The 23,298-nt window shown below is 37.2% G+C and overlaps 1 long non-coding RNA gene across 2 annotated transcripts in view; it reads right to left on the bottom strand.

The window, feature by feature from the left end:
* Positions 1 to 1,296: 1,296 nt before the first annotated feature.
* Positions 1,297 to 23,298, bottom strand: part of LOC123283799 (uncharacterized) — a 67,244-nt gene continuing 45,242 nt past the window's right edge. For both annotated transcript variants that reach the window (XR_011502205.1, XR_006524508.2), the window contains exons 3-6: positions 22,870 to 22,903; positions 11,901 to 12,012; positions 3,684 to 3,775; positions 1,297 to 1,619 (exon numbers count right to left, since the gene is read on the bottom strand). This is a non-coding gene — a long non-coding RNA (uncharacterized lncRNA). The remainder of the gene's footprint in view (positions 1,620 to 3,683; positions 3,776 to 11,900; positions 12,013 to 22,869; positions 22,904 to 23,298) is intronic.

Raw genomic sequence — 23,298 nt, 5'->3', positions numbered from 1 at the left:
TAATATTACACTACATTAATAATGTAATTTCATAATGTTATTCAAAATGTTATGAATAACATGTAATGTCATGTAATATTCATAATGTTATTTGTATTATTTCAAGATCATTCAACTCTAGAAAACTCAAGTGCAAAGACAGGTCCCATATCTCTTTACTTAATTGTCCAATTCCATTGGACAATTCCATTAGAACTAAGCTGTACCTCCAGGATAACCAACTTTATCAACTAGAGTACAGTCTTATATACAGTTCGTTTTACCTTTCAAATTCTTACAGACTCCACCCATTTCCAAAGTTACTTAGGTCAGCACCTTTTTTTCTTAACTCCTTCAGTGAGGTTATTTCATATATTTGTATGACAGTTAGGTTGTTTTGTCACAATCTGGAATCCATCCTACAATCTCCTAAACGTTTTTTTTATTGCATACCTTAAAGTTTACCCTTTGCACTATAAAATTCTGTGGGTTTTGAATAATACATAGTATAATGTATATACCATTACAATATCATACAGAAAATTTTCACCACCTTAACACACTACTTGTGTTTCACTTATTTAAACCACTTCCCCTCCTCACCAAAAACCCATTGACAATCCCTGATTTTTTTTTTTTTTTACTATTTCTATGGTTTTTTCCTTTTCCAGAATGTCACACAAATAGAATAAAATAGTATGTAGCCTTTTCAGACTGGCTTCTTTCACTTAGCAATATGCATGTAATATTCATCTATGTGTTTGCATGGCTTGATAGCTCATTCTTTTTTTGGCACTGAATAGTATCCCATTGTATGGATACACCAGTTTATTTATACATTCACCTATTAAAGTCATCTTGGTTGCTTCCAGTTTTGGCAGTTGTGAATAAAGCTACTATAAACATTCTTATGCAGGTGTTTCTACAGCCATAGTTTTCAAATCAGTTGGGTAAATACCTCAGAGCATGATTGCTGGAAAGTATGGTAAGACTATGTTTAGCTTTGTAAGAAACTACCAAACTGTAATCCAAAGTCCCTGTATCCTTTTGCATTCCCACTAGCAATGTACAAGACTTCTTGTTGTTCCATATCCTTGCCAGCATTTTGGGGTTGTCGGTGTTTTGGGTGTTAGCCATTATAATAGGTGTATAGTGGTATCTCAAGTCCCTAATGACAAATTATGTTGAGCATCTTTTCATATGGTTACTTGCCATCTTTATATCTTCTATAGTAGAGTGTATGTTCAGGTTTTTTGCCCATTTCTTATTGGGCTGATTTTTTTTATTGATGAATTTTAAGATTTCTTTACATATTTTGGATACAAGTCTTTTATTTTTATAAGATATGCAACCCCACGTTACTCTTAATTCAAATACAGCAATAATATATTAAGCACATACAATTTAAAAACTCATGGTGCAAGTTATTTAGAATACAGAGATGAAATATGAGGTTTTTTTCACAAGGAGTTTATAATATAGAGGATGTGAGAAGAATAAATGTTAAAATAAAAACAGCTCTTCAAGGGAGAGTATACAGGCATCACATAAATGATTTAGCCAACAAATGATGCTGGAGTTCACAGGAAAACAAGAGAGCTGAAGGGAGCTTGATAGTATAGCATCATGGAAAGACAGAGCTGCCAAAACAAAAGAATAAAAATTAATTATTTTGAAGGTAGTAGTGGTAAGAAAGAGTAATGGTTAAATGATCCCACTTTATAGCTGAGAGACAAGAAAGAAAAAGCCTGTTTGCTGTGATTAGTAAAAAATGGGACTTTACAATTTAAATGATTTTCTTCTTTTCTATGTCAATGACAACTAAATGTGTCATTTAGAAAGTAGGAGCATAAATTAATCAAAAATAATCATGCAACAGAATTTAATTAAGTATAATAATACTGGTATACTTGACAAGATACAAAAACATTATTAAGACACAGAGCAGTGTAGTTAAAGTTTGAAAGCATTCAACGCAAAGTAGCCTGGGTTCTCTCACAGCACAGGCATTGTACATTTTCTATTAGCAGGAATGTTGCAATTTCAGGCTTTAATGGAAAGTACCTCCTTTCTCCCTCAAATTTCCCATTTACTCTCTAATGCCTGAAATTCTCTTTTGGGGGTCACCGCCCTTCCTTATTCCTTCAACACTCAGATTAAAATGCCAAAAACAATAGCTGTATCAACCAGGCAGACATAAAATTTTATAGTAAGATGTGTATGACTGAAATCAGATCTTTTTCCTGAGTGAGGAAAAAAATATTTTAACAAAGGGGAAGTGCTAGAAGGAAAATGGAGAGGTCTGAAGAAGGCAGGCGAAGAGGGAGACAAAGTCCCCTCCCTCAGAACTTGATTATGGACCAGGCTTGCCAGTAACTTTTGTGACCACTATTCTTGGTTTCACTGTAGTGTCTATTGTTTCACCTTAAGAACAAATGGCCAGTTATTTATCGACCTACCTAGTGTCAGAAGCAAAATCATCAGCATTTCAAAAGGCAAACATACTTCACCCATTCATGGCCCTGGGTGGAACCAGAAGTTGAGCAGATAGTATATACAGGTGTGGCTTTGCATTATATTATACCGACTGAACTTAAGGGAAATATGTTCCTTAAGTAATGATGCCTTCCTTTGTGGTAATTCCCAGAATAGAGTTCTGAAAAATATTATTTTTAGGGAACTCATTTTATTTTCTCTCTATGATTACTCAATAGGGGCAAACAATTGATATTCCTAAAATGTAATTTCTGGTGCTTTTGGCATCTCACCTCTTCCATATATTCCATTGCGATTAAAATAGTGAATTTTGTTTTTATAGAAACATAGAAGAAAGAGGAGATCTTCTGTGGAAATCCCTAGTAAATTTTGTATACTGCTTATCCATCTGTGTTTTTAAAGACAACACCAAACAGTGTATTTTCTTTGAGGTCAAGACAGTTTTGTTACATGATAAAGATAGCAAAATGACTATGAGAAACTGAGGAAAATCATGAGGAGTGAGCCAGACAGTAGGAAAACGTCTTACTGCCCCAGGACTCCAGACTTGCTATAGAAACTCCCATTTTTGTGTGTTCATTTGTTTATTTTCCACTTTATAGTTTTCTGTTGTTTAAAAAAAATGCACAGGATTATTTTTGAAGACAAAGTTTAAAAAATATGCATTTTCTATAATTTCAGGGTCATTCCTCTAGGGGTATTATCAATTCAATACACAGAAGAGTCAGTTCTGTATTTGCCAAATCCCCAATGAAGTAATAAAGATCTTTATTAGAATTCTTAGCCCCAAATGCATTTATTCTAACATTGTGTATGGCTATGACCCTAATACATCTTTTGTGCTTTTGAGAGTGGATTGTAAGAAAGAAGATTGTGGGGAGTGGTTTTTGCAACTGAAGTATGGTGATGATTACCAAAACTGCCAGCAATAACACATGGGGTCACATCTCTGCTGTTGATTTCTTAGAAGTCCCTGAGGATATTCCCAACCTCACAAGAAAGTTAGGCAAGACTTCAGTAGGAATGAAAGTACAGAAAGTGTCAAGATAGTATATAGATACTGCCGCAAATAGAGTAAGAACATACTCATTTTCATCTAGAAAGAACCAAGTTTCAAAGCTTCTAAGTTATTAAATCATGCACAGAAATCATAGGACTTGATGTTATCTATGGATGCAACAGGTAGTTATCTTGGTTATGCAACTTACAAATTGCTGGGGCTTCCACCCTTCTCTCTGGCTTTGAATATCTTCTCCCATTCACCTGTTGTTGATTTATCACACCTTCATTTTGGAAGTCTCTGGGAAGCAGATTAAGGGGCATGCCTCATTAGCATAAAGAGGTCCAGCAGGGAGCCCGCAGAGTTCCCCTGAGCCATCTTCCTATAGCGCCTGTTCATGGGTTTAAAGCCTTTAGAGATCTCCCCGGAACAAGCCACCTCAGTGGGCTGGGTATACAGTTTTAGTTAACCTCCTAGGAAAGCTCTACTCTTAGCCTTTCCCACATCAGCTGGTCCACTGTTAAACTGTGTTTTCAATTTGGTTATGCCCAATTTATGGAAACTGAGAGCTGACAGTTTTCTCTCTAACTTTTCTTGTTCTATGGTACGCACATGAATTCCTCCATTTCTGGAAGCTGAAAATAGCCCTCTTTATCTTTCCCATTCCAACCCAGGTACTGAGATGTCTTCGTTAATTTACAGTGTTAAGAAAAAGTTCTGAAATTTGGAAATAAGATTACTGCTTAACTTTTCAAAGCCATACCAGAGTATTGTCTAACAAGCTCACGTAAATTAAATCTCCCTCTCAAGGGAATGTAACTTTGTTTCATTTTCTATTATTACTGATTTGTCCAGCCTCTGTGAAGTTAGGTTTTAACTCGTAGAGGATTGATAAGTACAAATTGTTTTTGTCCATTAGTGATGCAAATTATCTTTGCCCAATAGAAAAAAATAACATCAAATGTTACACTTTTATTACCCTGTGGGACACTAATCAGATTTATCTAGCTTTGCAATTTAGTCCCAGCATTCTTTTTCCCATTGAACCAGCATTTATCATCTCTCTAGTTCCATTAATAATGAGTTAAATAACTCATTTGGCACTTTCTCACTCTATATCTGAGCCATGATTTTAAATTATTTTTAAGTGTATTTTGATAATAATAATGTGCGTTTATAACATGAGTTACTTATTCTTTCTGATCTTTCTTAAGATCTTTTCCCTCTTACTATTCTTGAGAACTTTCTCTTTATTCCCTCCTTTCTAAGGCTAAATACTCCCCTTCTTCCCAGAAATACCTTTTGATCCCAAGCTTAAGGCAGCTAAATCTTATTTAATAGCTAAAATACTATATGACTATTAAGAAAAGAGGTTAAATGTGGGGACTGAGCTGGAGGTCCTACTCCAGCAGTGGGGAGGGACTTCCCTGAAGAAATCGAGGTTCCATCATGGTAAAAAGTACAACACAATGGTTAGCCTGGTAGTCACTTACGAAGAAATTAGAATACTTAGGATGACAAGTTATACACATGAAACTTTTGGTAAAACCAGAGAGTATGGGAAGCAGCATTTATATCTAAATGATGTAGGGATATAATTTAAGAAAAGCCTAGTATGTGAGAAGGTACTGTGTGTGCCAGAGCGGCAACAAGTCAATTAGAATCTGGAGAAGCAAACAGTTATTAGGATAGCCTTAATCAAAGGGTATGTTGAGTGCTCAGATGCAAAGATGAATTGGAATTTGCGTTGGATATTTTAAGGTCAGTGTTACATAAACAGTTAAAGAGCTGGAGAAGGTTGTAAGTAAATACAGCACATATAAGGAAGGATGAATGATTTAGGAATCTAAGTGGTCTAATTTTAAACAAGCCCTAGCTAACGGCTTTTGTCTTTATAGGGGACCTATACTAATCTAACGTGTATTCCAGTACAATTTTTAGGTACTGGGACCTCATATTTGAAGGTTTTGTTTCATTTTTTAAATTTCACCATAACTCCATTTTATGTGCCAGGCATTTGCTAGATCCTAGGAAAATACAGATGCATGATATAGTTCCTGTTTTCAAGGAACACACATTTTGGGGGCAAATAGATTTGCTTTATTCAAATTAAGAAAAGAATTTATAACGTAATTATATGAAAGCCAAGTAATAACTTTGAAAGGTAGCCAGTTTTAAGAATGTTATTTTTGGAGAATATCAGGTGATATAAAATCATAACCATGACTCTTTCATCAGTTTTCTATTTCATCCTTCATAAATGTAGGATTCACTAAGTATAGTCTAAAAATTAATTCATTCCACAAACACTTATTGAGCTTCATTAGCTATCAGACGCCGTGCTTGGTGGTGCTGCTGAGAATGCAAGGAGCGATGATTGAGGTATGGTTTTGCCCATAAACCATAAGTTTGTTCATTCTCTAATGGGAAAGACACACATAAACAGCCAGATGACAATTCTAAATGTTAAGTGCTGTAACAGAGCTGTAAATCAAGTCTAGTGAGAGCACAAAAGAAAGTCACTTCCTGAGAGGCTGAGAAGGCATCATGGAGGAGGTGACATTTAATCTGAATCTTAAGGGGTGAGTAGGAGTTTGTGATGTGGGTACATTGATGACAGAAGAGATAAACAGAGGCCTGAGAGAACGCAGTGCATCCTAGGAACTGTAAAATACTCTAATGTGGCTAGAGCATAATGGGCTTAGCAAGGACAGTGGCAGGGAGAAAAACGGGAGAAGGAGATTCAGAGTACAAGAGACTTTGGATGCTAAATTGTGGTTTGCAACATTTTTTTTTGCTTCAAGTGATAGATGATGTTCATATGTATAAGATGCACTCATGGATACAAGGAAGGTTGTCCATAAGCTTTAGTGCTTTAGCTATACATTTCAAAATGATTACCACAAGTCTGGTTACTATCTGTCACTAGAAACAGTTATAAACTTCTTTTTCTTGGGGTGAGAAATTTCAAGATCCACTCTCCTAGCTATTTTCAAATATATAATACAGTATTATTCATTTTATAATTGGAATTTTATACTTTTTGACCACCTTCACAAATTTTGCCTACCCCCCGCCTAAGACAAGCACTAATCTGTTCTCCATAATGATAATTAGTGACGTTGAACATCTTTTCATGTACCTGTTGGCCATCTGTATGTCTCCTTTGGAAAAATTTCTAGTAGGATCCTCTGCCCAATTTTTAGTCAAATTTTGCTATAGCAATTTTAATAAGAGAAGAAACCATATTGTCATAAAATTAGGAGTAAATGAAATGGAAATTAATAGAGAAAAAAACTACTGAGAAACCTGATTATGAGGGAAGGTGGAAAATTGGCTGGTGGTCTGAAGAAGTGGTAGGGTCAAGAGATGTTTTAGTAATGATGGGAAACTTTGAACAGGCTTGTGGGAGAAAAAGAAAAGAGTAAATAAACAGAGAAATATGATAATTGAAGTAAAATCCCAGAGATGTTAATAAAGAAAAGGATCTGAGCTAATAATCAACAGCATAGATAGTATCTTGGGCACCAAAGCCCTGCTGTGACGGGAAATCAAGTAAGAGTGGGTGCCGGTGCAGATAGATATAGAGATGAGCAAAGGACAGTTAACTTCATGCTCTCTTAAGGCAGAAAGGAAGATTGTTTGCTGAGGATAAGGGGGAGGGGTCACAGGAGGTGGGGTGCTTAACAGTTATTATTGCCTTTGGTTCACTTTCCTTCTGGGAGCCATACCTTGATTTTCCTCTGAGGAACCACCTCCATTCTCAATCCATGGACTTTCCGAAGCCACTCTAGGCACATGGCTCAGGTCTAGTCAATCAGAATATCACATTCTTTTGCACAAAGTGATTGACTCAGGGACAGGTTTGAACTTGAATGGAAGAAAATGAGAATTTTGCTGGGAAAGTCACTTAATGAACTTAAGAACGTAGAGGGACTGAGATCACCAGCAACCATCCTGCAACTACATGGAACTTGAGAATGGAGCCACACAGAGAAGATGGAGCCAGGAAACCAAGGCTTGGGGACTGACAATAGTCAGGTCCTGGATTTGGCTAGACTTGAAACCAATTCTAAACTGCAAGATTCAGTAAAATAGCCAATTAATTCCCTTTTCTCAGAAAGCTAGTTAAGTTTGGGGTTTCTGACACTTGAAACGGAAAAGTTACAGCTGACAGAGTAGAAAGGCTGAACACAGTGACTACAAGGGTGAATAAAAGAGCTTCTCAGGGGAAGAAAAAAATATTTCCCAGCAGGGATGAGACACCAGTTCATTAGCTCTGATATCATCTCTAAATTTTCCATAAATTTCCAGAAGGAAAAAAAGGAGATCACCCTACTCTACTCAGAAAGGCTTGGGTTTCTGAAGCTCCTGTCAAGAAGTAATGCAACCTATGGTTGTATCAGATTTCCCCAGCTTACCATTTCACTTAACACTTGTAAATGAAGGTGTTTCATTGTTTGTTTAAACATTATTAAAAATAAATGAACAAAATGGGAAGCCTTGTTCTGTTCAAATATGAGGTCAATGAGCCCACAGAATTTGCATTGGCAAAACTAGTGTGGCTGCATGCTATAAAGTGTGATGGTACAAACTTACCCTGCCCCCAAAATAAATTCCCACATCTATCGTCTTTCTTCCCTTCTTCCCATAAATATGCTTCTAGTGCTTTCATAAGGGTTAGTCATTTGATTAAGGACTATGGATAAAATGGAAAGCAAGCGGACACAGATCGTTTCCCTCATGGGATTACAGGCTAATGAGAAAGTCAGACAATAAGCTAGCAATCACACACACACAAAATATTGCAACTGCAAAAGTATTACGAGGAGAGTTCATCGTCCTGTTAGTGCACACAGAAACAAAAGTTGATAAGATGATATTCATCCTCATTATGTGTGAACCACTCTGATGTTTTCTATTCCATTCTTTTCTATATCCTTAAAAAAAAAATGCTGGCCACACTTTCCTAAATTTATTTCACAACCTACTGCCATGCAGGATTTGGCTTACTCAGAGAAGTCAGAGAAGCTTTCTTTAAGGAAATGATGATTGAGCTGAGCTCAAAACGTGAGTAAGAGTTAATTAGGTCAAAGAAGGGAAGAAAAGGTCATAAGAGGATGCAGCAAGTACAAAACCTGGAAACAAGAGGAAGCATATGTGTACTTGGGACTGAAGGAAGGACAGTGTTTGCAGTGTAGAGAGCAAGAGGGGGTGCCTGGTGCTTGATGAGGTCGAGGGACAGATGGCCGATACCAGGCAGGATCTTGCAGGCCATGACTAGAATTGTTGCCTTTGAGGGCAATGAGATGGCATTGAAATTTTATTCTTTGAAAAGATTATGTGAGCTAATCATGCAAAAATAACAGTAAGGATGGATGTGGGTAGAACACTTAAGGTAAGGAACGATCATAGCTTGGATCTGAATAGGTGGCAGTGGATATGGAAAGAAGTGTCTTCTCAACATTAAAAAGCTAATTCCTACTATAACACAAACAGAATGGCTTATAATACTGATTCCCAAACACATGTCAGTTTCTTCATGATCAATCACCTAGGGAAGCTGATTGACAATATAGATCCCCAGGCTCTACTCTCAAAAATTTTGATTTGATGAGTCTGTGGTGGAGCTCTGATATGTGTATATATTTTAAAGTCCCATGACGATTCTGAAGTGCAACTAGGATAGGGAAGTAGTAAGAGGATGCTTCTCCTCTTTCTTCTGTACTCACTTCTGGAAAGGACCTAACCCAAGTCTTTGACTGTAAATACCATTCATGTGATAATCATTCCTGAATTTATGTAAATTCAAGCCCAAACCTCTCTGCTGAACTACACACTCTTATATCCAACTATTTAATACTTTAGATCTTTTTCTTTATTGAGGAAGTTTAGTCATGAGCTAACTGCTGCCTATCCTCCTCTTTTTGCTGAGGAAGACTGGCCCTGAGCTAACATCCGTGCCCATCTTCCTCTACTTTATATGTGGGATGCCTACCACAGCATGGTGTGCCAAGCAGTGCCATGTCCACACTTGGGATCGGAACTGGCAAACCCTGGGCTGCCGAAGAGGAATGTGTGCACTTAACCGCTGCACCACTGGGCCGGCCCCAATACTTTAGATTTTTAGTTGGGTGATCTGTTAGGAATTTCTAACATTAACATGACCAAAATAAAATTTTAAATCCCAAGCCATTCCCCATCTAATCTTCTCCTCGAGTTTCCCTACCTCGGCGATGGCAAATTCCTACCTCCCCTTGCTCAGGCTAATCTCAGAGTTATCCCTATTACATCACGTATGTCATGCGTCACATCAAATTCAGCAGCAATTCCTGTCAGTAACACCTTTCAAAGACACCCCCAACCCAACAACTTCTCACCAGCTCCAAGGTTCCCACTACAATGAGGGCATCATCACCTCACACCTGAAATGTTGTAAAAGCCTCCACACTCTTTGCATCTTTCTTTGCCTTCCCATGTTCTATTTTTCACACAGTGTATGGTAAACTTTTAAAAAATAAGAGAGATCATTTCACTTTTCTGTCCAAAATCCTCCAAACAGCTTTGTAATTCGCTCAGAAGACATCCAAAGTTCTCCTCATACCCTACAAGGCACAAAGCCTCCAATCTTACCACCTATGACAACTTCTTACTGATAATGCTCAGCGTTGGCTGGTCCTTAAACAGACCAAGCAAACTCGCCTTGGGATCTTGACACCTGCTGTTCTCTCTGCCTGAAAAACTTTTTTCCCCAGAGCCTGCAAATTTTATCCTCCACTTCTTTCTGGTTTCTGCTCAAATATCATTGTATTAGAGTCCTTTGTAGATTACTCTATATAATATATACAGGCACATCATACATACATACACACACATATCATTTTTTTTTCTTATTTGCCAGTTGTCACTCCCAATGGAATGACTGTTCTACCAGAGAGAAACTTTGTTTGGCTTATTGCTATATCTTCAGTGCTGGGAGCATTGCTCAGTACTTAGTAGAAGCCCAATAAATATTTGATGAATGAATGAATGGCATAAGGAAAGAAGAGATCATGAGACAGATATGAAGAAATGGATGGGGATGACTGGCAAGAGCATGGAAAATGCACAATGGCATCTCTGACACACCTGCCAGTCATTGAGAAAAGTCAAATCCTATCCTTCTTGGCAGGCAAAGTTGTGCATATGCAAAGTGGACCTTGGGAGATGCAAGGAAGATATCAGGCAGTGGTTAGCTGTATTGGCTCTGCTGTCAGGTGGCCTGGTTTTGAACTACAGTTCCACCACATTCCTGTGTGACTTTAGCCAAGCAACTCAACCTCTCTAAACCTTTATATGCTTATCCAAAAAGGAGCTAAATGAGTTTGTTGCTAGATGGATTAAATGAAGATAATTCCTAAAGTATACTTGGTATAAAGTAGTTGTCGTCAAATACTAGCTGGTGTTTGTTGTTGTATGGTAGGATGGGGCTGGCTAGTGGTGGGATAATGAAAGAAAGAGAAAAGAGAATGATGAAAACAGCCAAGAAATTGGACTTATTCTGCAGCAAATATTTACACAGGTAAGGTCTTTCGCACCTGTTAAATGCTTGTCTACTGTAAGATGTAAATAGAAAACCAACAGTCACAATCTTTCTAGTGTTGACTTAGTTAGACTTCAGACTTCATGAATAGAACTAAGGCATAATCAGATGAAAGTCCAGATAAAAAGAGGAAGGCAGTTGAGAAAAACTGAAAGCCTGATTCAGCAGAGGATTTGGTGCGTCATGTTACACCACATCCTGTTATTTTTGTAGAACGTTAACCGATATCACGTGTCCTAACAGTACAAGGATCGTTGAGATTAACTTTACTCAGTATCAGCAACCATTGCCAGAAACAACTAAGTCCTGCTTTAGTCAACACAGCCATCAGATGATGAAGAAAAGTACAAGTGACGCATCTCTTTATAGTCCCAGTATTTGAAGAAATGATAGATGTTATAGCATTATAGATATAGAATTATATTTTCTATTCAATCAATAATAAAGATATCAAAGCCTCTGTAAGAACATGTTTTAGTATATTTACTCAGTTATTTCTATTTTCTCCCCATTTCCTCAATATACCTACCTGAATAGGTTAGTAAATCAAAGTATTAGTTCACATCAAATCATACCATTTAAGATTTCTATGATTCGTAAGGGTGCTTGAATAGATTTGGAGCCAATTCACAATTTCAGTGTTTACCAAAATATTAAATACTAAGATTTGTATCACAGGGATCAATGCAGTTAAGGTAACCAGGTTGGCAAAACCTCTCTTAGAAATGACTGATCTCAGAAACGGAAATACGCAGTTGGGCATTAACATTGTTTTTATTGGAGATCTCCTATTTGGCACGCCCACATCTAAGACTGCTAAATCGACAGACAGCTCATTCTTACCTCTGTCATTAAGTATCAGGAGTTTTCCGTGAACCCTGATGTTGGATGAGTTGACCAGTAATACACGAACCCTTAAGTCAGATCTTGAAGCAGAAAAGTCTCATTGTTGAACCTGAAACAAATATTTCAATGTAAAATTCAAATCACATCTGCTGTGGGACTCTAGAGAAAGGTATCTGCTCTGAATATGGGTGGAATGAAGGTCTTGGAAAGGCTCCCACTGTGCGTGTCTATCTATAGAGAAGGAAGGCTAATGCAACTCCCTGTTTTGGTGGGCAACTGTGGCTTAGACAAAAAGGCCATCAACCAACCAACTGGGGCTATAGCAGCATGAGGTCTGGTCCAGGCTCACAGCTGAGTGGATCAACTCCCCAGCAGGTCCTTCTGTGATAAGAAGAGGACAAAGAGAGAAGTGAATGAGGCTGCCCTGATGATGAATGAGGAGGAAAAGTCTCTGGTGCTATTTAACTCTTCACACAAGGCAGAGTGTTGGCCTAGTCATTGAGGTGTGGAAAGGGGATAGAAAGGCAGGACAGAAGGCAAGCTTGAAACATGCTACCCCAGTAGATTCTCTCTAGGCAGTGTGGTTCTGGATCCTGATAAATCAAATATAACTGGGAAATTAACACACCTGAAAATGGTTTAGGGGTGAAGGAGAATATAAATTCATAAGTTATTTCTAGGGAATAACAGACTTTGTAACTTAATAACATCTCACATGCCAAATGCCCACCTAGCCTATCATAGCCTTGATTTATTATAGCTTATGTTTAGGGTTTTAAATATTGTGTGTTTCAGGCTCATATGATGTCTCAGACATAGAGGAGGAGAGCGGAGTCACACATTTCCCAGTCTCAGACATGACTATCCCTAGATAGAATTAGTGGGAGCATCCTTCCCATGGCTGCCAAACTGTAAACTAAGGGGTCCATATTGACTCCTCCTGTATCTGCTGGTCTTTATGATACCACGTAGGTATGATGGGGCAGCTGTTAGACCATCTTTTTTCCTGCATCAGAGCCCTTAGATGAATATATAAGATTTGAAAAGTGTGAGAGGCCTAGTTTTGTGGGAACTGTCCAAGGTAGAAAGGAAGGAGGATCCCTAGGAACTAATCTGTAAGTCAGCACCTATGGTCACCAAATTTTAAAAACAAATCAAAAACAGAGAATTTTTCTCCAGCCAGAAGCCCGAGCTTTTTCTTAATTTTATAGATAGACTTCTGTGAAGTTTGAGCTATGGTTGAGAACCAGTGATTGGATAGGTCTTGATGTTCATGAAAGAATCTCTGATATATCAAAAACTCTGGTTGTGGTTACAGAACTACTCCTTTCTGATAGGAGGCTAAATCATTTTAGAGAAATATAGCAGAAATAGTCAGTTAAAAGAAAAGGAGACTGATGAAAATATGTTGACAAGTTCCTCCTCTAGAGGTTGTTCAATGACCAAAGAGTATCAGTACCTCTGATACTGTGGCCTTACTATCAAAGACTATTAAATGGATATTTGGAATATGGAGAAGAGCAGAAAAGAAAGGGAAGGGAAAGGAAATGAATGTAAAAGAAGGGCTATGTATGTTAAATCCTTAAAAATCTAACAAAGGACAGAGGAAAATAGAAACCTCTTATGTGCTGATGCTAAAAAAGCTATTTCTGAGGACAGCGGAGACAGAAACAAGAACAGATTCTGGCAGATTAAATTCACTTACAAAATATGAGAACAGATGCTAGCTTCAGCTAAATGCTTCTATGGAGACCTACGTGAATTGAGAATGCTGAGTGACTACCATATCACCCTAATTTTTGGCTGCAGTAATTAGAATTTGGGAGAAGCAAGAGAGGGAAGTGGTATTAGAGGCTTAAAGTAGGGATAAAAGGAGAAGACCACAAAGTCATCCCAGGGACCTCAGCTCATACCTTGGTTATAGGCACTGGTGTTGTCGTGACAGCATGTTGAAGTCATGCCTTCCATGTTAAAAGCTTTGAGGGTTGTGGGTAGCCAGGATTCCTCCCTAAGTAGAGTCTACATTTCCTCAATCCTTGAAAGATTAAGATCTCAGTGACATACTCACATCTCTGCTACCACCAGGAGGCAACTTAGTTACCCACCAGAGGAACCCCTGTTTGGAACTAAGAAAATGGCCTCTCAGAATCAGTTAGAGAAGGGCCATAAAGATAGATATGGTACAGAGCTTTAGTCTCTTAATGACAAATTAGACTCTGAAGTACTGAAGTCTATTCTCTACCTGATAAGCCTCTATCAGTTAGAGAACAAACTAAGAGTAGAAGGAGGGATAATTTTAAAGACCTTTCCTGATTAATATCTGCCCCTCCTGTTGCTTAATGTTATGAGAGAACAGCCTTGCCCCTCATACAGTTGGTGATCAATAATGTCTGTGGAGTAAATGCGTTAATAAATTTACAAAATAGGGCTTTGTGTTTTGTAGTCCTGATGCTTTTTCAAGCTGGGGTGAATTATGGAGAGGCTGAAATTCTTTGAAGAAATTATGAAATTGTAACATTAAAGGAACAGATGGACGTGGATGCTATGTTGCATGGGGCTCCAACATGAACTATAATAGTAATGACATTAACAAGACTATTTTTATCTTCTCTAAGGTCGTGGTACATTCTTGAAAGAGTAGTCTGGCAAAAATCAATCAGCTCAGCTATTAGAAGCTAGAGGTGGGGAGAAAAGAAAATAATTGATAATCCCTTTTACTCTTGAGTATCTTTTAAGAAGATCCCATGAATTGAGTCCAAATAGCTTTCAATTAATGAAAGCTTCATTACCTGTGGATAGTAAAATATATCAAAGGGGAATTCATAGCTAGGGTTACTGTACTTTCTCTACATGAAATAAATGTTGGCTTTTACAAGGCAAACAGGATATCAAAATGTTAAATGACTCATGAAAGTGTTAGAATAAATCTTGGATAATTTCTTTATTAGAGATTAGTGACCTAAAGACATCTGTCATAGAGTTGTTGGCTAACAGTTGGCTTGAGAATTATTCTATGATCCCATAATCCAAATTCCTCACTAATTGAAAAAGAGAATTCTGAAAAAAAGCGTGTGAATGTCTGTTGAGTATGATACTCTCAATTGTCTATCTAAGGCTGGCCAAAAAGCTGCCTCCCCACACCCCTCCCCTCTGCCCCTGCCAAGCAAGATGACTTTTTTGGCTTGCTACAAAATTAGTGTTTACAATTAAGGTGCTATTACCAGGTACCAACAGTTGATGAGAAATAGGGGAAACCCACCTTTGTCTGCTCAGTGGGGTCACTCATGCATTTAAATAGATGCTTCAGGAGATGTTATCAGAAACCCCTTGTAGGTTTCACCACCTAATGAAGAAGAAGGTCTGTGGTGAGACCCACCTGGAGGAGGTAGAGTAACTCCAGCAATATGTTGTGGCAGGACTGTGGATATATCTTGTTTCAGCTGCAGCAGTCCTCATGAAAACATCCACTGTCTTGCACTGCAGGTATGTGTCAGTGATGCAAACAGTGGTGTCCATGACCATCGGGGGTAGTCTGTGCTGTCTGCACTAGCCTGGTTCTCCTGTGTGGTTTTGAACATTGTACTTGATGTGCACCTTCTGAGACTGGCTCTCTGGCCCTCCTGGAAATTCTATGATTCTCCCAGTATCTTTTTAATACATTCTTTTTTGCTTAAATTGTTATTTTTTTACTTGTACCTAGTGACATCATTATCATTAGCAAGATATTAGGATCTCATGAGAGCCTGCATGGAGTCTATTTGAATATATCTCTTGAAAGGGCCAGTTTTGTGAAATGTTGCAATGTGGAGCAGACTGCACCCCAGGAGGGAGTGAACAGCAACAAGAAGTGATAGTTGACATCCCCCCTTAACCACATCCCACCAAATACAGGATAAAAAACTTTCTTTAGGAAGCAGTGTGGCAGAGTGAAAAGATCATAGGCCTTGGAATCAAAAGCTCTACCATTTACAATCTGTAACAAGTTGATTAAACTCTCTGTAACATTTTTCCTTATATATATACAAAGAATATAATATAATAGCATTTGTTTTGCAGGGCTGTTATAAGAATGATAGAAAATTGGTATGAAGTACTGAACCAGATGTTGGAGAAGATGAGAAGGGATTGGTAATGCAGAAAGAAGGAAATGACTTGAACATGAGGACAAATATTCTGAGACTGGAGACTACTAAATATTAGAGTCATCAAAGCACTGTTTTAGGCCATGGCTTCTTTCTAGTGCTCTCTTTAAGTGTATTTCATAAGCAATTCTCTATGCTGATGTCTCTCACACAATATGTCCAGCACAGACCACTTCCCTGAGTTCAGCACCATATGCATCTTCCTTCTTGACATTGCCACTTGGATATTTCACAGGCATTTCAAATTTTACAGGCCTAAAAGAGAAGTCTTAATTCTACTACCATCTAAACACATTCCTTCCCCAGTCTTTTACATCTCAATAAATGGCATCACTATACACTCAATTGTATCCATCAAATAGCTAAGAATAATTTCTGGATTTTCCATCGCCTGCATCTATCCTATCAGCAAGCTCTAAGGGTTGCATCTACAAAGTATGTTCATAATCTTCCAACATCTCTGCGTCTCCATTTGATAACATCCTGGTCCATTCATCATAATTTCTCATCTAGACCAGGAGTTGACAATCTTTCTGTAAAGGACCAGATAGTAAATAGTTTTGCATTGCAGGTTATATGGTTCCTGTCACAACTATTCAATACTGCCATTGTAGCATGAAAGCAGCCATGGGCAATCATGGTTGGCTGTGTTTCAATAAAACTTCACTTACAAGAACATGTGGCAGACTCATAGATGATAGTTTGCCTATGCTTCACCTAAACTGTTGGAATTGCCTTCTAGCTTGTGTTTCTGTCTCCAAATGTTACCCTATTAGAGTTCCATGAAGAAGTCAGAGGTTTTTTAAAATGGAAAACAGATCATATCTTCTTGCAACATAAAATCCTAGAAAGGCCTTTCATTGCAAATAAAATGAAATATGAACTCTGTATCTTGGCCCAAAAAATTCTAAATGACCTGGCTTTTATTTGTTTATCCAACCTCAATACACTGTCCCCCTTTCTAAGTTCCAATCATCACCAGTCTCCTTTTAGTTATTAAAACACAACAAGCTCTTTCTGCTTTTTCCCTTTCTGTTCTTTCTGCTTGGAACCCTCTTCTCTAGGCTTTTTGCAGGGCTGTGTCATTTTTATGCTTCTAGTGTCAGCTTAAAATATCATCTCCTCAATGACCATTATTCTAATGCAAGCATTCTCAGCCCATGTAACTTTTTATCAAGTTATGAAATTACTCTGCCTCCTTCATAGCATCTATTACAATCTCTATCTTGTTTCTTTGCATTTTATTTTGACCTCTTCCACTAGATTATAAACTGACAGCCCTGTTCATCAGTGTCTTTAGTTCCTAGCACAATAAAGATTTTCAATAAATAGAAACTGAGTGTATGAATGAATGAATTGGAAGTAGACAAAGCCAGGTACAAATAAAGAAGAATCTGAAGACAGGGACACAAGAATTGAGGAAATTGCTAACAGAGAGAGCCAGTACTTAAAGAGACCAGATCAGAGAAAGTTCAAACTATTGCTAGAGGGAATAAGAGAAAGAGCTGACTGAGAAAAAGTAAAAGCCTTTACATGGCACTAAGTCAGCATAAATAATTTAGAAAATGTGAGGTGCTATAATCTGAATGATCATATGATTTTTTAAAATCCACTTGGCACATATGGTAGCCATTATTATTATTATAGACTCATGAAAAACATTTCATTATTATGAAACTCTATAAAGGTACACTCTGGAGTCTTGATGAGAGAAAGAGGCCAGAAAGGCCATTCTAAGCACTAATCATCCGGAGTCACTTTTTTATTATTTCGTGTTTTAAAAGAGCACTTCTCAAACATAGTGTACATGAGAATCTTCTAAAGAGCTTGCTCAAACATATATTCATGGTAACATGCCCCACCCCCCCCCACCCCCACAATTCTGATTTAATAGTTCTAGGGCAGGGCCCAAGAATATTTTTTGCTTATTTTTTTTCATTGGGATGTACTTCACATGCCATAAATTCACCCTTTTAAAGCACACAATTTATTGGTTTTTAATATGTTCACAAAGTTGTGCAACCATGACCACTAATTCCAGAACATTTTCATCATCTCTAAAAGAAACCCCATACCCATTAGTAGTCATTCCTCATTCCTCCCTTTTCCTGGCCCCTGAAAACCACTAATCTTTCTGTCCCCGTGGATTTGCCTATTCTGGACATTTATATAAATGGAATCATACAATATGTAGCTTTTTTCTTTCTGGCTTCTTTCACTTAGCATGTTTTCCAAGTTCATCCAAGTTGTAGTATAAATTGGCACTTTTTATGGTTGAATAATATTCCACTGTACAGATATACCACATTCTGTTTATCCATTTCTTAGTTGGTGGATATTTCAGTTGTTTCTACTTTTTCATCATTACAAAGAACACCTCTATGAACATTCATGGACAAGTTTTTGTGTGGACATGTATTTTCAGTTCTCTTGGTTATATACCAAAGAGTGGGACAGCTTGAACATATAGTAATTCCATATTTAACATTTTAAGGAACTGCTAAACTGTTTTCAAAGCTGCTGTGCTATTTGTATTCCCACAAGCAATGTATGAGGATTCCAATTTCTCCACATGGTCATAACACTCGATATTATCTGACTTTTTGATTAAAGCCATCCTAGTAGTTGTAAAGTAGTATCTCATTGTGGCTTTTTATTTGCATTTTCCTAAAGCAATAAGGATGTTGAACATTTTTTCATGTGCTTGTTGGTCATTTGTATATCTTCTTTGGAGAAATGTATATGTTAATACTTTGCCCATTTTTAATTGGATTGTCCTTTTGTTGTCGAGTTAAAAGAGTTCTTTAGATATTCTGGATAGTAGATGCTTATCATATATATAATTTGCAAATATTTTCTCCCATTATGTGGATTGTCTTTTCATTTTCTTTATAATGTCCTTTGAAGCCCAAAAGTCTTTAATTTTGATAAAGTCCAATTTACCTAATTTTTCTTTGGTTGTTCTTTTAGTATCATATTTAAGAAACTGTTGCTTAATCTAAGGTCATGAAAACTAATACCTATGACATCTATGTTTTATTCTAAGAGTTATGTAGTTTAGCACTTATAGTTAGGTTTTTGATTCATTTTGAGTTAATTTTTGTATATGATGTTAAGTAGAGGTCCAATTTCATTCTTTTGCATGTGCATATCGAGCTGTCCGCCATTTGTTGAAAAGACTATTCTTTCCTTTATTTACTTGTCCTGGCACCTTTGTTGAAAATCAATTGATCATAAATGTATGGGTTTGTTTCTGGATTTTCAATTCTATTGCATTGATCTATTTGTCTATCCTTATACCAGTAGTACATAGCCTTGATTACTGTGACTTTGTAGCAGGTTTTGAAATCCGGAAGTGTGAGTCCTCCAACTTGGTTTTTTTTTTTAATTTTTTTAAGGTTTTATATATTTTTTTACTTTTCCTTCTTCTCCCCAAAGCCCCCCAGTACATAGTTTTATACTTTAGTTTTGGGTCCTTCTAATTGTGGCATGTGTGACGCCACCTCAGCATAGCTTGATGAGCAGTGCTAGGTCTGCGCCCAGGATCTGAACCTGTGAAACCCTGGGCCGCCGAAGCAGAGCATGTGAATTTAACCACTCAACCACAAGGCCAGCCCCCTAATTTGTTTTTCTTTTTCGACATCATTTTGGCTATTCTGGGCCTCTTGAATTTCCATATGAATTTCAACAGCAGCTTGTCAGGTAGGCAGAGTTTTTTTTAATTCCTCAAATGCTGTGGGCATACTGGAATGGTGCTTGTGGTTAGATATTTAAGGTTTTAGTGCATACTTGACAAAGGATAAAGTATCCTGGGCTGTCATTGGCTGGTACTAAACTTACTCTAGACAGTGTCTAGAATCTCTACCCCAAATCAGGTGTCTGTAGGCAGCCATAACTCTGAACCAAATCTCAAAAACAAACAAACAAAAAACAAGAAGCAAAGCCAGTGGCAGCATTATTAGACGTATTACAAGTATAACAAGTTAGTACATATGTGCTGTAGTGGTGTCACTACTCTTATGACTTGGAATGAGGGGAGAACTCCAGTTAGTTTCTATTTACTTTCACGTTAGTACAAGGTCAGGCTTTCCTTTTTATACTATCATTGACCCTGTCGTAGGATTTTATTTTCTATTTTGAGGAAACCATATGCAGATGAAATGGGTTGTCCACATGGCATATTCTACAATGAAGTTGAGCAAAATTTAAATGAATAGGTAGTCATGATTACTTCTTGATGTTCAATAGATGACATGTTGAATGATGCTAAGGGTAGGTCTTTAATGGTGGCAACCAGAAGAGGGTATATAATTCTTCAACAAAGGTGATTTATAGTGCTCATTTGAATGATTATGGATGATTTGTAAGTTTTAGGTTAGATCCTGTGTGGCTCCCGGGAGTGACACTGTTTTTGGCAGAAGAGCAGGTTTAGTACCAATTGCTCCATCATGGCCAGGAAAGGAAGACCTGGAGAGCTTTTTATAAAGTGTACAGAGTAAAATAGTGTAAAATACTATTGCTAATATTACTGTGTATTAGTAAAGTTAAACAAGATAATAGTACAGCAAGAGTCTTACAGAGTAATTTTACGGATTCAGAAAGTTAATTTCATTCATTCTTGTGCGGGTATAGTTAAAGGAAGGGAGACATTTTAAAAGCTAAAAATAGAAAGGAAGGATCCAAATTGGCCAATGCTACAGCCCATATCGATGCATGGCATAGTCATTGAATGTAGATCTGAGTGCAGCAAGTTAGTCCTCAGTAAAACCCAATATTTGTACCCTGGACAGTTACAGAATATGAGGACTCCTGAAAAGGCATAATATGGCCAACTATGGGAAACCACCACCCTTCTTAGTCGTGACATGGTGTGGCATGTTATTTATGTACAGTGTGCAAGAAGAAAAAATTAAATGAGCCTAATTATATAATTTATGAAACTCTCTTGCCACTGACAGAAATTAAAGCTAACAAATTTCAAGGCAAGGAAATGAGATATTCCTCCTAGAAACTGGGGCACAGACTCAAGAGAAAAAAAGGCTAAAGTAGACAAAGAAAAAGAATAATTAATGTTTAGGTACACCCCCAGATGAATGAATGAAATTAACATTATGAATCCATAAAGTTATTCCGTAAGACTCTTCCTGAATTATCATCTTATCTAATTTACTAACATACAGTCATATTAGTAATAATATTTTACACTATTTAGCTCTTTAAACTTTATTAAAAGCTTTCCAGGTCTTCCTTTCCTGGTCATGATGGAGCAACTGGTACTTGCCCTTCTGCCAAAAACAATAAAAAACTAGATAAAATGTATTAGGTAACAGCTTTGATGCATTGCACAATAGGCAGTGAAGGACCATAATCATTGAGAGAATGGAAACACATGATGTGAGCCCCTCAACCATCCTGACACTCTGCCTTGGGGAATTTTCAACCTGCAAAGAAAGGGAACAGAGAGCTCAAGCAGAGCAGACACCTGAAGGAAATGCAATTGCTGGGACAGAGTACTGGAGAAAATGGAGTACTGCATAGGGGTTAATGCAGTTCCCTGGCCAAAGCCTGGGCTACTCAATTACAGAGTAATACTCTGTGAGGCCTAGAAAATATGACCTATTGTGTGACTGAGAGCTGATAGTGATTCCAGAGGTCTTACAGTGCTAGGAATGTTGCAGCTCTGGCCTAGAAAGAGTAAATAGAACTTGCTGAATATCTCCAGTATTCAGGTGAGATGCCAAAATATCTATAATGTGTGCCCTAAAGCAAAGGACATACTCCAGGGTTAAATTAAAAAAATAACTCATCCTGCAAGGACCAAAATAATCTACCAGTAATGTAACATTTTCTAGAATAAAAATCAATATCTTTTAAAAGAAAACATTATTCAACTCCTGACAAGATTGGATATATGATGTTCTGCACATAATCAAATATCATTAGACACATCAAGAAGCAGGAAAATATGACTCAAAATTGAGAAAAAAAGATGTCATTCAAATGAGACCTAAGGTGAACGAGATGTTGGAGTGGGAAGACAAGGATTTTAAAGCACCTATTATCAATATTTTCAAGGGTTTAAAGGATAACGTAGTCATAACTAGTGGATAGATGGGGGATATCAGTAAGAAAATGGCAGCCATAAAAAAGTGGAAATTTTAGAACCAAAAAGTGCAACATTACAAATAAAAAAATTCTCTAAATAGGCATGAGAAGTTGAACACAGATACAAAACACTAAAAATATAATTAGAAAACAAAAAGCAATATGGTAGACTTAAAATAGCCACAGCAATAATTATGTTGCATGTAAATCAACTAAAAATATTAATAAAAAGGCAGATATTGTCAGACTGCATAAACAAAGCAGGAGAAAATTACAAGTTGACTGTAAGAAATGCACTTTAGATATAAAGGTACATATATATGAAAAGTCACTAGAGGGAAAAAGCCATACTATGAAGCATATGAATCCTAGGGTGGCCTTATTAATATTAGACAAAATGGACTTCAAGAAAAGGAGTTGTTTTTACACAGAAATGTCAGAGATGAAGAAAGACTTTTCATAATGATAAAGAGTCAATTCATCAAGAAAATGTAACAATCCTAAATATGCATGTGCCTAATAACAGAGCTTAAGTTACATGAAACAAAACTTATCACAGGCATTTCTTCAATCACAGAGATTTTCATAACACTTGGTAATTGATAGAAGTAGACAAAAATATCAGTTAATCTACAGTTGTTTGAACAATATATCAACCAACTTGACCTACTTGAATGAGAACAAGATAATTGTGTCCATTCTCACCCTTTCAACCTTACCTTATGCTGGAGATTTTAGCCAGTGCAATAAAGCCTGAAAAAGAAAGAACGGCATAAAAATTGGAAAAGAAGTAAAACTGCAACCTGTGGAATGGGAGAAAATATTTGCAAACCATATATCAGATAAGGAATTAATATCCAAAATATATAAGGAACTCATACAACTCAATAGCAAAAAAACCAATAATCTGATTTAAAAATGAGCAAAGACCTGAATAAACATTGTTCTAAAGAAGACACACAAATGGCCAACAGGTACAGGAAAAGATGCTCAACAGCATTAGTCATTGGGGAAATGCAAATCAAAATCACAAGGAGATATCACCTCACACCTGTTGGAATAGCTGTTAAGAAGATAAGAGGTAACGAGTGCTGGAGAGGATGTGGAGAAGAGGGGACACGTGTACTGTTGGTGGGGGTGTAAATTGG

Source organism: Equus asinus, chromosome 3 (assembly GCF_041296235.1).
Source record: "Equus asinus isolate D_3611 breed Donkey chromosome 3, EquAss-T2T_v2, whole genome shotgun sequence".
In the NCBI taxonomy this organism is placed as follows: domain Eukaryota; kingdom Metazoa; phylum Chordata; class Mammalia; order Perissodactyla; family Equidae; genus Equus; species Equus asinus.
Note: the sequence above shows the minus strand (reverse complement) of the source record. Positions and strands in the feature narration are given on the sequence as shown.